At 41.3% G+C, this 15,555-nt stretch overlaps 1 protein-coding gene across 3 annotated transcripts in view; it reads right to left on the reverse strand.

The window, feature by feature from the left end:
* The window catches only part of IL1RAPL2 (interleukin 1 receptor accessory protein like 2), a 387,077-nt gene that overhangs the window by 111,277 nt on the left and 260,245 nt on the right, over positions 1 to 15,555 (reverse strand). The window lies entirely within an intron of this gene.

Raw genomic sequence — 15,555 nt, forward strand, 5'->3', positions numbered from 1 at the left:
CTTGAAATTATTTGATCTGAGTTTGTAAAATGAATTTGCATTTTTCAATAAAAGACTAAAGCAAAATTGCCCATATCTCCTCAGAAGCCTCAGCACTTTGGTTTGATAGGAAACAAGCTTACACAGAGGTTTCAAGCTGAAAGTTGCCTGTGGCTCAGACAGCAGGTCTCCCTGAACCAAGCAGAGGGAGCTTGAGTTCTGAAAGCTCCTAGACTATGCTCCCAACTCAGCCTGAGCCATTGGTGTGGTGGGAAGACATCTCTCAGTCTGCTTCAGCATGAGTCAGTGGTTCAACACACCTTCCCTAGAGCTTTAAAACAAGCTGGCCGAGTGGCTGAAGCAGAGGTGCAGCAGTCCCACATTTCACTAATGCGGCTCTGATAACTAGCTATCAAATGACAGCTGCGTAAAATTGGAGGTAGCTGGATTATTCTGCAACCTCCCCAAAAAACTGTCAACCTACAAAACATTTTTACATCCACACCCACAGAAAATAACTAACTGTATTAAAGAAATATGTTTGATTTTGCTTTACAGTTGACACTATTTTTTAAACTCCTTAAGAAGTGATTGTCAGCACAATCCTCTTCCCAAGTTCCATTTAAATGAAAATGAGGTTCCTCCCACTGATGCTACAGCCATGCTTTGCTTATCACAAAATACGCATTTCCGTAACAAGTCAGCAGCCAACGTTTCAGATCAAAACCATGTCTATTTGTAAGAGGAATTCCTTGTACAGTTTACCCACAAGGACAACACAGAAATCTCCAAAGTGATTTAAACAGCATGTTATTAAGACTAAAATCACAAGCAGGGCTCAGAATGAACGATAAATAGGAAACTATGTTAATGAGAATTCAGCAGTTCAAAAATGGTCATCCAATGCAAAGTCACAAGATTGATCCAGAAGCAACATCAAGGCTACCTGTACAATCACATTATTTGGGGATTAGCCTGCGAGTAGAAAGTTTCTGGCAGAAACAAATAATTAATTTGCTGAGCTAATGCACCTAAGTCATCTGAATGTCATTAGAGAATAAGACAAAAGTACTGCGAAACCTGTACGTGTAAGTATGGCCTAACTACTTGCTTTTTACGGAATTTCAATCCTAACCAAAGCTGAAAACCTCTAAGTAGGCATTTTGGGCATCAAACCCAAGGGACTTTGGAACACATTCCACTGAGGATTTTTTAAGCCACATATGCTTTAAAATCGCTAAAAGCTTTTGGGATGGTCTTCCTCATAAAATCTTATTGCCTCCAAGGGGAGATGGATAACTACTTCTCTAGGTTCTCCACAAGTCCCACCCTAATTCAAACAGTAAGTTTCTTACTTGAAGGTCACACCTGCTTCAAGCAAAGCTCATCTTCAACACTTCAGGAAAAATGTACACTCTCCAGGAAGTCAGACTAGGTCAGAACAAGCAACACTCTCATCGACCCTCTACAGGACTCCTTCAGGAGACACTATGATATGTTTAAAGCTCAGCACACACACAAAACCTCCTAAGTAAATGCTGAAATAGAGAAAAAGATCAGCTTGAGAACACTGTTCTAAACAACTTGATATACCAGGTAAATTTTGTTTTGGGTGGAAATTTGATAGGCAGTGGGGAGCCCAAAGTCCCCAAAACCTTGCATCCCAGTTGAGCGTGGTCCCTTATACTTTGGGAAGAGCCTCAACAGAGCTTAACTTTCTGGAATATTACCAATACTTTTTTTTCTTAGTTTTTCAGGCTTTCGTTACTACCTTTAGGCTTTTCATGTATTATTATTTTTCATCTGTGGTACTAAATTTCCACCTGCATCCCTTACAACCCAATCTGACCAGAATTCCCTCTTGTTTCCCTTCGCTTTACTTGCAGTCTTCAGATGTTTTCTAAATGTGCTCCTGAATGTCAAATTTTAAATGGTTATATTTTGCCATATTGTTCTTGGAGAGTAATCATTATAATGAACTGGCAGCCTGTCAGAGCTCTTTACGTAGGAACTGAAATGGCCCAAAGGGACTTTGAGTCTAGAAGGCAATGAACTGCTGGCTCTTCAATGTCATATGTGTTTACAGAAAACAAAAGTCATTCTTATTTTAGAGGTCAGACATCAGATCACTTATTCACCTTATGAAATTCACTTTTTGTCCTTCAGTACAAGACAGTAAGGCAGTACAAGATATTCTCAGCCACAAGGGATTCTAAACATTCACGTCCTCTGTACTTGACAGAAGTCCATAAACAACCTTTATTCAAATGACCATTTCTCTAAGGGAAGTTTCTTTAATTCTCAGAACAGTTTTATAGACGTGCGGCACTGATTTCCAGCCTTGCTAGAAGAGGAAGCAGAAGTTAATGCTGTTACTATATCAACATGTCTTTAATAAAGCTATAGTATTCTGCATTCTCATCCAACTCTAGCTTCACCTCCCACAAAACCACTTTTAAAACAACTAAATGCACTCCAAACACTCTTCCTATTATTAAAGGTATAGCAGTACTCCTGCAAAGAAATACGAATGTACCTCATTAACTGTCACGGGAAGAGCCGCAATAGAGCTGTCTTTTCTTTTTTCCCAGAACCCTTGGAATATGCCATGCCATGGTGAAGCCACTAGAACAAGGATGGTATTACCTCCCCAAAGCAACAATTCGTGCAGCCACACAGACAGACCTGCCTTTGCAAGATACTAGGTCTGACAATGCAGCACACTAAGGGGTTTCTTTGCCTTTACTTGCCATTCTAGGATTTCATCCCATAAACAGGCTGGGACAGCTTTGGCTATATTTGTTTATGCAAGTATCCACTGATACAGTACACTACTGAATTAAGACTGAGAGGAGGGCTCACACAGGGCTTCTGCGCTTTGTCCCAGGGTGACAACCAGGCTACCTGAGGCATCGCTTGTAGATTTGCCTCCCACAAGAGCCTGGTGGACACGGCCAGAGGCTGTTTAGCAGCCAGACTGCTAGAAGACTGCTCAAAGTGCTATTTCCTCCTGTGCTTGTACTCACACCAATAGAAGTAACACACAAACTTTAAAACAATAATCAAGTTGCTGTCATTTCAACAACACTTCTCACGGCATTTTTCCGCAAGAGATTTAAAGGCACGGTGCTGTACAAATCAATACACTGATCTGATCCTCTGCAACTGTTCATCCAGGTGCACTTTCTTTCCCAGAACTCATCATACTTTTATTTGCTCTTTTTCATAGGCCAAGGAATATACTGCCCTGGGAGAATTACCTCAGAAAATCAGAGAAGAGACCTGCAAAAGATTTGGTCTCTCCGATTAGTTACACAGTGATCTTTAGCAGACAAGGGAGAGCATGACTTGCTGCACAGGACAACGTCTAGCGACTCACAAGACCAACTGAAGAAGAAAAAAGCCTTAAAGGAGCAGATCCTGCTTCTAAGTGCCAATGCAGCGTAAGAGCCTAGAGGCTCATTTTTTTCCCACCACGGCCTTACTCTTTCAAAAAATTTCTCATTCCATATTCAAATATATATCTGACACACTAATGAGTTCTCTCGAAAAAGCACACAGCAGCTGAAAACAAACAGCCTTAGGATAACATTACTTAGAGATAAGCAATGATAACCAGCTGGGAAAGCCACCAGGCATCTCAGTAAGCACCAGCTCCTTCACAAGTTGTTATCTGACACAGCTCTATTTCCCTACAGTATTTCCTACCTTCCCTCTACAGCAGCCTCACAGTGCTCTCCCCACTCGTCAGACTTCTGTTACAGCAATCACAATGAGAGACAGACAGCCCAAGCTGTTGCTACAATGAACTCAAGTCTCTTACTGCAACTTTTGAGTGGCTCAGCTAAAGACAACTTCGGCATTTACTGCAGATCACCTTCCCCCTGTGCCATGCAAAGACACGCTCTAAGCCAACAGGCATCACCTGTGCTCCAAGGGCCTGAATTGCTGCCAGTATGAAGCCAGTCAGCACCAGGCTCATGCACTGAAATCCAGCTGCTTACAATTTGAAGGGCCTCTTTCTTGTGACTCAGCACAGCTGGAGCATTTGCCAGACCAGACAACTCTTCTAAGGGAGGTAAAGGCAGAAGGCTAAAATTATTAACTCACAAGTGGCTAAGAACTGGTCGAATGCTGGGGAAGGGTTTTCTTCTTCTTCCTCAGGGTGGATAATGTCTTCTCCTCTTCTTGTGATACACACCCAAAATACATTTGTTGTGCTATAATTTTGCTATTGATGTACTCCTGGACATTTGTTCATGTGATTTACAATGATGAAAGGAAAAGTTATCCAAATATGAAGCAGAATGCAGGGAATTTAACGGAATTGTTTCAAATCTTCTATGAGACAATTACATGCCAACCTACTTCCTTCAATCAAAGGATCTGGCATTTTCCCACCATTAATTAACAAAGAGCCTCTAGTATCATTCAATCAAGAATCTGGCTAACCTTTTGACAGCAGAACCGATCTGTTTGAATAGCATCCTCTGGGGCAAACAAGAGCATGCCAAATCCTTAATCTGAAACTAGCTCATACCCGAAGTTAGGCTTTTGTTCACTCCTAGTTCAAATACACATGCTTCCAGGCATGGCTTAGACCTACTTTGGCATCTAAAAATCTTGGCACATTGCAACTTTCACACCATAGATCAAGATGGAACTAACTACGGAAAAATGCTAAATCAATATGTTAACCAGAGGGCACATGTTGCTAAGAGAAGCTCAGCATTATACCTTGTAAAAAATACGCACCTAACTCCCTTTGGCTCATCTGAAATCCCAGCTTGTGCCAACAGATTTCTCGATGGCTGACATTAAAATGCTTCAGGCCTGACCTGCTACTGCTTTATCTTGTACCTTGCTGCTTACACCTAAGCAAATGTGTGAGATGGTTGGGCAGATGTAAATGTAAATGTGACAGCTATAGTCTTGGCTGCCAGGGACTAAACTGTGCACTTGTAGAGTTAAAAGCTTGTCTAAAGAGCCAAGGGTCCCCTCCTGGAGTTGTAATAAGTATCTGCTGCAGATTGAGCCTCTAACACATGTTCATCACCAGCAAGTCCCACTATCTGATCAGAACGAACGCTCTTCATTTACTTGGCGCAGCAGTAAATTACTACGCAAGGTGAAAAGCAGTGGAAAACCACATAAAGCAACTCATTCATAAAAAATACAACTTTGTGAGGCTTTGTTTATACGGGGACATTGTTCCCTGATGAACTGTATTGTAGCGTGTTCTACCAGTCAGTCAAAACTTTTTCAGCATTCGGCTATTGTACTGCCTTTCCTTCACCACAGTATCAAGCTAACAAAACGACTGCACCTCCATCCGTCATTTGCTCTAACAGAAACAAAGCCATTGCAAAAAATGTTGTCAAAGGATAAAAGTGTCCAACTTTGAAAATAAACACTGAACACTTTTTCTCAATAAACTCAAACTGAGTAAAGTCAGAACTTGTGTGGAAGCCAGGAGTCATCAACCAGTGACAGAGTTTTTCTCTATTTATTACTATTCAAGCAGAAAACGCATCTTTTGGGACAATGGGTGAAATGATACAGCAACTGGATGCCTCCCCCTCTGCCACCATCACCATGAATAGCACTTTTTGAAAACTCTACCTAGGAGCAAGGGTGCCTTAATGCACTGTTTGGTCTGCCTCTGTGGGACAATTTTCTGCAAGACGGAGTTTAGCATTTTTATATTAGCAGTAAATAATTGGAATTCATCACATGAATTCTTTTTATGACATAGAAAGAAGGACAACACACAGTTTTAAGGAAGATGCTGTGTCCATGCTGAAATGCAGCTCGCAAGGGAAATGAATTTTGAGGCACTCAAATGCTCTTGGATTATTACTGGTCATTTTGATTCTAACCCATTAAGTCCTCAATGACTCGGAACAGACCCATGTTTGACAGGTCATACTGCTGGCACCAAGAAGAACCCGGCCATGACTGTAGCCCCCTTGACTTTGAGAGCAGTCAAAACCCTCAACAAGCAGCTGTGTCTGTCCTGTCCTTGCCAGCTGCTCCAACAGCTTCTGCTGCAGGCATGACCTTGCAGCCCATGGTAATTGTTTAAAACTACTAACAGCAGCTGGCAATTCCAGGTGCAAAATCATCTCTGAACAAGAAGTCTTGCTGCCAGTCTTCTCGCCTAAGATGTCTCCAGCTACTGCACACAGGATGCTATCAGAATGCATGGAGATAGCCAGACTGCATTGGAGAGAAGAGCACGAGCATCAGGTACTAGATGAAATCTGCTGAATTCATAGAAATGTTAAGACAAGTAGAAATGAATTAGATTTTGGGTTTGGGATCTTCTAGTTTTCAGATTCGTGCAGGACCTTCTTCCCCCCTTCTTACAAGGCAATCAAGTCATGCACGACTGTAGAAAATGAAATGGTGAGATTCTGGTGGAACTTTTGTGACAGAGTAGGACTTAGGAGGACTCTGGTAAAGTGGAATAGAAACAATAGCATAGATCACACATTACCGAAGCACAGATGGCAAAATCCCACAAGGTGCCCAATCACAAATTACAACAATGCTGAACACTTAACACTACTGCAATACTCTTGTTAAATGCCAGTGGCAGCTGACTGTCATACATCTCCTGATGCGAAAAATTCAGTGACACTGACGGTATGTGTTACTATCCTTGCTGTTCCTAGAGTCACTGCACGGTGGGTGCTGGAAAGTAGAAGAATTCTGTGTTAGCAGGACTCTCACTGTACTGACGCTATCAAGTTTCCTTACTCCTACAGTTGCCAACATACCTTTCTTTTCACTGCATTTCTAAATTTCACAGGTTGGATTAGATTATGCATGATCGTTTCATTCCCTTCCTAAACGTGGATCACACAGCTTTCTTTTATGAAGTAAGCATGAGTTTCCTCTGAAGTAGAGAAAAAAAATGTAATAAATTGTTACTAAATGTAAATTACATTTCCCTGCAATATAATTCATGAAAATCTCAAATGGAGTGTGCTTTATTTAATGAACGGAGTATATTTAACACAAAGGACACATCATTTCATCTGCACTCAAAATGTTTCTCTTGGACTCTGAGCAGAAATAAGATGCTTGACACTACCCTCTATTTCAAGGAGATCTGCAAAGAACATTTTATGACATTTTATCTTTTGGCTTTTTCAATTCTTTTTTTCTTTCCGTCTTATAAAAAAGTAAAGAAGTGGTGACGGATGAAGCCAGATCCCATCATCCATCTTGAAGGGACAGCTGGAGACTTTGCATGCAAATGAAAGCTATCATTCTTGTCAACTTGAAGCCAGAATACCAAAAGCTTGCTGTCCACAACCAATTAATATTCCATGATCAATTTGACCACTCATGCACAGTGAACTGCTGCACCACAGCACAACCCCAGCAACATGAATTATTGTGGAGTGGATTTTAGGCATTGCTTTAATAAAACTCAAAGCAATCCATTATTCTGACATCACCTACCTGGACTTGTGCAAAGGATTTGATACTGTCCTGCACAACATCCTTGTTTCTAAATTGGAGAGACACAGATTTGACAGATGGACCACTCACTCAGTGGATAAGGAATCAGCTGGATGGTCACACTCAAAGAGTTGTGGTCAACGGCTTGATGTCCAGTGACAAGTGGCATTCCTCAGGGGTCAGCAGACATGGACAGTGGGTTCGAGCGCACCCTCACCAAGTTCACCGATGACACCAAGCTGTGTGGTGTGGTCGACACGCTGGACAGAAGGGAGGTCATCCAGAGGGACGTTGCAGGCTAGAAAGATGGGGCCATGCAAATCTCATAAAGGGGGCCTACAGGAAAGGTGGGGAGGGACTCTTTTATCAGTGAGTGCACTGATAGGAGTAGGGGTAACGGTTTCAAATGGAAAGAGGGGAGATTTAGATTAGATGTAAGGAAGAAATTCTTCACCCTGAGGATGATGAGACACTGGCACAGGTTGTCCAGAGAAGCTGTGGCTGCCCCCTCCCTGGCAGTGTTCAAGGCCAGGCTGGATGGGGCTTGGAGCAACCTGGTCTGGTGGAAGGTGTCCCTGCCCATGGCAGGGGGTTGGAACTAGATGATCTTTGAGGTCCCTTCCAACCCAAACTTTCTATGATGCTATGATTCTCTGAAACTAAAAACCTTGTATTAAATATAGATAGTGTATCAAAAGACAATTATTGCGGAAGATGAATGCCAGCTGAACTAAGTATTAAGCACCTATGGTACTATATCTAGGCAAAACAATGGGTGGTCTTTTTCGAGCTGGGAAAAGCCATCTCCAAGCTCAACTGCAGCCTCCAGCCAGTGCACACCACAATCTGGTGAAGGAGGACCTGGTGCCATTTTGCCACCTCTAGCAGTTTGCTGTTTCAGGCAACTGCACGGCTTACCGGTGCCCTGAGATAGCCCTGAGTCAAAACCTTTGTTATGGACCAAACATTTCTGTGTAGCTTTTCAAAGAAGAGAACAGAGCTACTGAAGATCAACATTAAAAATGTATTTCACTTCAAGTCTCAAAGGCAGTAGAGACCATTTAAAACTTGTACTTTGGACATGATTAGATGTTGCACAGCATAACAGCTCAGCCTGCTTTGATGTTCAGCAGGACCATCACAATTTCAAAGCAGCCACACTGCAAACAATTTTTAGATGGAATTTCAATTGTAAGTTTTTTAGAATAATGACATTCACAAGTAAGAAACATGACACTTCTGTTAAGTCATCTCTTGACAATTGATTTCGCTCCATAGGGGTTTAATAAATAGGTTTCACCTTGCCCCATCCAGCCTATTAATTCTGATGTATTCTTCAGATTAGCACCTTGGCTTCGAAAGCTTGCTACAACGATGAAAAATGTTACTATACTTGACAAGGAAAACCTTTTCATAAAATGTTTATGCAATATTTATGTAGGTTCTTTGTCTCTAATTTGCCTTCAAAAGCTGCAAAATATATTCTACCAGGTTTTGCTATTATTTTTTTCATTTTACCACTGAAGAAGTTTCAAATTGTATTATTCACTTAGCACATGTAGCATTGCTAAGAAAAAATTGGTCCAAACCATGTAATTACTGGTTGGATGAGCAGGAAAATGAATAAAAGCAGGCATAATATAAGCATGTAAAGACATCATGGATACACTTCCTACTGTTTATCCTGCCTCACGACTAAAGATCAAGAAAATGTAAATCTTCTGACAAAAGACATTGCTTTAAGAAATGAAGGAGACAGTTATTTTATGAAATGTGTCATTTTATCTGAGGCAAAGGATTTAAAAGAATTAACAAAAAAGTAGCATCCATAGAAATCTCTGGCGGGACGACCCATTTTCAGAGTCAGCACTGTTGTCTTTCACCACTTTCATCAAGGTTTATACCAGCTGACAGGAAGCAGAATAGCTCCCTGGTGATCAGTGTGGGACCTGAGTCTTTCAGTATTCAGCTACTATCAAACACAGGGAAGTTTTCTGATCGAAAAATGCAATTTCTTTTTCACAAAAATACACAAAATATGCACAAAGCACTGCCTCAAAGAAAGATGCTATAGGAAACTTCATAGCTTTGATAAAACAAGTTCCAGATAAATGATTCACATCCCAAGTCAGTGGGCAGACCCTCACCCCCATGCATCAGGTTTACAGGAGGCGACTACTCAACAATAATCATGTAATATTTTAAGACTAACATATTACTTGAAAATGTTTAATGGTCAGTGGAGATGCAAAGAATGGCAAGCGAACCTCCAGGGGGAACGTGACTAAAGGCTGCACAGAGAGCTAAACGTACAAAAAGCACAAGGACAAATGTCATTCCAGTGCCCACTGGTGCATCTCTGTGCAGGCCCAGCAACAAACCCAGTGACATGCAGCACAGCTGAGAGGAACAAATTAACTTCCCAGTGAAACAATTCAAAGACCTTGTGGCAACATTAAAAGCAACAGAAAAGAGTGAAGACGTGGCCAAAAAAATCTCTTTGGGACTATACTTGTTTTGAATCTATGTGGCCATTGCCAAGCAGGCTGTCAACACACAAGACATTTGTATCAGAGGAACATAAAATAAACTTGACAGCAGAGTAAGCGATGCATTGTACCTGTCCCACAGGTCAATTTGGGCACAGCTTATACTGTATGCAGCAGAAACTGCAGGAGGGCCTAGCTTCCAAATCCCCTGAAATGTGAGATTAAACAGTCCCACAGGCACTTCAAATGGCTGCAGATAAGGATTTAATCCTCCAGTATATTTATTCCAACCTTTATTAAAAGACGAAGAATATCTTTAAATCAAGAAAAAAATGGAAAAAAAAACAATGGAAAGAGCCAAAAAACATCGAGGAGAGGAGAGGAGAGGAGAAGGAGAGAGGAGAAGGAGAAAGGAGAAGGAGGGAGGAGAAGGAGAGAGGAGAAGGAGAGAGGAGGAGAGAAGAGAACCCACCCTGTTTTCACGAACAAATTGGCACTGAGGTTCTTCTCAGCCAGGGCTATACACACGAAGTGCACGGGAAGAGGAACTCACTCCCCTGAGCCTTGGTGGACAAGGCAGTGCAAGCTCTCTGTGAGTGGTTCATGGATGTGATAGTGACGGGCTGCCCAAACACCCAGCTACTCCTCCTGCCTCTGCTTGAGCTACTTGCGTGCACATGAGCTCCTGAGAGGGGTTTTCTGTTCTGCAGTTTCTCCATTCAGCTGCCAGGACAGAAACTGGCACTGCTCCTACCCCTCAGCCCCTGGGACACAGTTGGTGAAGCAGTTCAAAACAGAGGTCACTTTCCTCAGCTTCTACATCTCTCTGCTGTTCTCAGAGGACCACCCAAAACCCAGCTTTTAGGTTTTCTGCTGCCTTTTTTCCAGCAGCCAGGCAGAAGTTTTGCACCAGGAATGTAATTTCTGAGGAATTTTTCATGAAATTGTGTCAGCTTGTTGTAACGAACCTGCTCGACACTTCATTTTCCTGTTGAAAGTGTCTTCTGTTTGTCATGTGTTGAAGCAATTTAAGATTTTGCTTTGACATTTTCAACAAGAGAACAAGACTATTCAATCTGTCCTAGGTAGTAACTGCCATTACATTTAAACTACATCATTCAAATGAAACTCAACATGTTATTTTGACTGCTGTTTTATATCTTATCTATGATTATGTAGTACTACTGTCCCAGCTCACGGAACAATGTTCTGGCAACAAAGTCATTTAAACAAGATTCCCCCCACAAATTTTCCAATAATGCCACCCTGAAACTTCTATTTCTTTCTGAAACAGTATTCTCAAGTGGCATTTTTCAGACATGCCTTTATGAGGAGGTTTTGAGAATTTTGCCTTTTGTTTCAATGTAAAATGAAAGCAAAATCTGAGAAAAAAAATCTACAAATTTCCTCCCAAGTAAATAATATAAATGTCCTCCCATCTATAATGCTTCAGTCCCAAAGGATGGCATGACTGGCTGATGGAGAAGCTGAGCACAAACTCAGCAGTGGTAGTGTAGGAAACAGAAAAGGCTGCATTACTTGTCCCATTCATCACATGGTCAGTGTGGAAACCTGCCCTGGGTACATATGACTGCTTCACCACCCAGCCCCATTCGAAAATTTTTCTTCATTTGTTGTCTGCTTTAAAATGTATTATGCACCATGTTCCGTTCTCTCTAATCAACATGTACACATCCATCAGCTCCTTCTGATGCACAATAGTTATCAATCATGTTTTATTTATTACAGGAAAAAAGATTACGTCTTGTTCATCAAGTCTTTTACTTCAATTCTAACGTCTGTTTTCTAGAAATGTAAGGCAACATTTTAAACTGAAAGACGTGAGACGCATAGCTAAAAAGCTTGACAATTTCTCAGGAGGTGAACAATATTTGGACTAATAATTACGGAACAAAGTATTTTAACAGGGTAATATGGAGATAATCTAAATACAGGATTACAGGTGGGAAACATTATCACTTCCTCTCCCAGATTTTAATTAATAATTCAAGAAAATCTTAGTGTGTCAGCACACTTATAAAAGAGGCACTATATAAAAATCTATCACTTACCTACAAACTATACGATATCATTGCTTTTTACAGAACCAGTGGATTAAACAGAGAAAGGAAGGACTAGGGTTTGTTCGGTTCTTGTTTGGGGTTTTTTTTAGTAGTAAAAGCATAGCGGCATCGTAAAAGGGCTGGATCACAGAAGCAAAACCACAGCGCAGCATTAGATATGCTTTTAAGGCAGAACCTCTGTCTTAATCTGTTATTATTCTCAGATTGTGGCTAAAGACTACTTTTTACACCATGCTCTTGTTGACTACTACCCATCCAGAGACGGGTCCCTACACGTGCAGTACTGATACCGCAACAGAAGCGAGTATTCAAACGCAACTGCAGGACTGGGCTCCATTTCAGCTAATACACCAAAGTAAAAGTCAGTGACCTCCCCCAGCCCTTGGTGTTATTCTGCAATGATGTGTTTCCTTACCAAGGTGCTGTAAAGGGATCTACTATACTGTATTGTTAATAGGCAATTTTGGCTGAATGCATGGTAGCACGGGTTTTTAACTGCTCCAGAGCTGACGTTTAGGGAATTCTGAGTTGTTGCTGGAATGCTTCTTTTCTCCTACATACATTAGTGTATCTCCTTCTGTTGGTAAACACACACCTTTGTGTTCAAAAGCAGTCTAATCTGGAGCTGCATAAAACAGTTAAATTATCATTAACGCCATATACTGATCTTGCAAGCAGTTGAAAGCTCCAGTGCAGTTTCATATCAAAGCAATGGAGCCTTAAGCTTTTGTGTCTATGAATGATGAACAACATTACTTCAAATGACATCTTTTGTCAGAATTGCTTGAGCTAAAGACAGAGTGAATCCATTTGTATAAATTGTGGCTTCGCTGCTGAAAGATTACAAAAATATATGGTGCTATCCTTAAGTCTCGAACCATTAATATAGTTAAAATATGCCATCTTTTCCCAGGAAGAACTAGCAAGTCCTTAAAACACTATCATCAATCACTACTAATTCACTAAATATACAATTCCAACAGCAATAGAAAAAGAAAATACAGTATAGTATATCACCTGTCACTACATCAAACATCTCTATTTTTCAATGGAAACTGCAAGTTAAGATTTCCAAGGTCTGTGATACAGATGGTTCATAACTGAATTCCTGTTCCACTGGGATTAGCCCTTTCTTTGTTTTCCATTTGTCTGATGCATCCAAAGCTAGATATTTTTATTTGGAAAAGAAAACCATTGTTAATTTCCTCCCCAAGAAAATATATGTCTGGATGCTATAGTTTAGTCACTGAAGAACTTTAAAAATGACCAGCGATCAAACGGATCTTACAAAAGATATTTTGATTCCTCAAACCTACACATTAACTAATTTATTAGAATTACGCAGATTTTATACTGCCAGAGTGTCTCAAACCACTGCAAGTTGTGGGCCAGGAGTCCACTGTACTGTATTAAAAGTTCCCATGCACTGGTACTACCTTGTTTGATTAAGATCATTGCCTTATCAGTTGTATTCTCATCATGTTATGTCATGGTTTGGAGCAATGAGTATTTCACTATGCCAGACTGAAGGTCACACTAAAGAAAAGGAACGCTAATCAGGTGAAAATTAATATCGTGGGGAAAATAAATCATTCTTGGAATCCTATTTAATTGGTCATTTTGTAGCTGACCTTGCTCCCGTGGAAGTCAATGGCAAAGCTTCCATTTCTGTGGATATGAACAGGATTGGGTCCTTTAAAGTATGGCATGTTCTATGAATGTTGAAGGTAGCATATTTTACACTAGGATTTTCTTTATTACTTCTCAATACTGAACTTCACCAAGAGTGCCAAATCGCTGTATAAAAGTATCCCATAATACGGTACATTAATTTAATACAATACATTTTCCTGCTAGTAATATTAAATGTTGTCACTGTCAATACACAGATGTCTAACAGAGCAAATTTTCTCCCCCCATCCTCCCCAGTATTTTCCTCCCAGATTTTACAAATATGTCTGTCACAAACTACCGTCTCTCCATCTTTGGCTGGCAGCCTGACATTTCCTCTACTAACAGGTGAACTACCTCTAAGGCAATCAGAGTTCTCCCCAAGACCCAGCCTGCCACAGCACAACACCCACAGCACCACGACAGACGACTTAGCAATAGGATTTATGCTTACTTGAAACGGAAACGAACCAACAAGGATTAATCTGAAGCCATATTTTATAGGTTAAAGAACCTGTCTCAACAGCGTCTGATGTGAGTCATGAGAGAAGCAGGCAGCTCAGGGACAGAAGTCTCTGTGCTCGCCTTGACTGTGTGGCTGAGGCAGATGATCTTTACCATGACCAAGCTGAGCTGGTCAGGGCAGGTAAACTGGCTGGGTAGGAGCTTAAGCTGCACCTGAGGAAACTTGCTCATTCACTCTCTTTACACACGTTATCTTAATCAAGAGATGTCACTGTCTCTTTTGTACACTGATCGCTGTTAGTCATAACAAACAGGCTTTGATGAAGCGTTTGCAGAGGAGCATGTGTTTCCCTCTGGTGCTCATCTCTGCTGTGTCAGCATAGTTGGAAAATCTGGATCAGGGCAAGTGGCATCCACTGGAGAATGCTCAAAATCTTCATATCTGCACTACTGTGGGAGGAAACAGCACAACGGTGTGCTCCTTCCATCCTTCTAAGAGCACATAAGCCCTCTTCCTCCTCCTTTCCATTTCCCTCTGCCTCTTAGGAAGATGATTTACCAGTACCACACAATGAAATGTCTCCTTTGGGAAACAAGTATGAGGGATCTTAGGTAGGAAGCGGAGAGGCACATACAGTGCAAGTACAAGCCATGGGGACTGTCAGAGATGCACTGAGATAAGCACAGATTTGGGGATGAAGCATTTCCTTGAGGGACTCTGTACAGGAAGCTGAGATGTGAGACGTGGGCTTTGACAAGATGCCCTTACGGGATCACGCTTTCTACACCAATGAAACAATGCTTCCCCCATGCCCTAGGTAAAGACCTAGTCTTGTATTAATCAGTGCATTTTGGACTGCTGCAGGGAGAGCAGAGTTTTAAGAGCAGGGAAAAAACCCTCAGATCAGGAAACTTTCCAGTCTGAATCCCTCTAGTGAAGTAAATTTCATCTGGAGAACTTTCCTTCGAGAGATGAGGCTGCAGTCTCACAAGTGAGCACATTCAGGGCAAGCAGAAGCTTTGGGCTGATTATCGTCAAGCTGCTATTTATCTTCATCCTTTATGGCTTTGGACTCTCTTGACTTCCTGTGGTGTGAGCGGGATGACTCCGGGTGGTGGCACAGCAGCCTGTCACAGAGGAGAGTAAATTTGGCTCCTGAATGCCAAGTTCCCAAATTCTGGGACTAATAGTCGGCAGTGAGGTATCTAACCCTTAGTGTTCATTTTTGGTGGTACTCTTGGTAAGCACATCTTTAATTCATAACTTTCATTATAAGTTTTGTGCATATTACATCCTTTCCCAGATCTCACCCTCTCAGGTTTTCATTCCTTTCTGGTTTTCACTTCTACATATTGTTTGTTCTATTTAAAATATAGTAGTGAGAAAAAGCAGA

The sequence above is a fragment of the Leptosomus discolor genome, chromosome 9 (genome assembly GCF_034619465.1).
Source record: "Leptosomus discolor isolate bLepDis1 chromosome 9, bLepDis1.hap2, whole genome shotgun sequence".
In the NCBI taxonomy this organism is placed as follows: domain Eukaryota; kingdom Metazoa; phylum Chordata; class Aves; order Leptosomiformes; family Leptosomidae; genus Leptosomus; species Leptosomus discolor.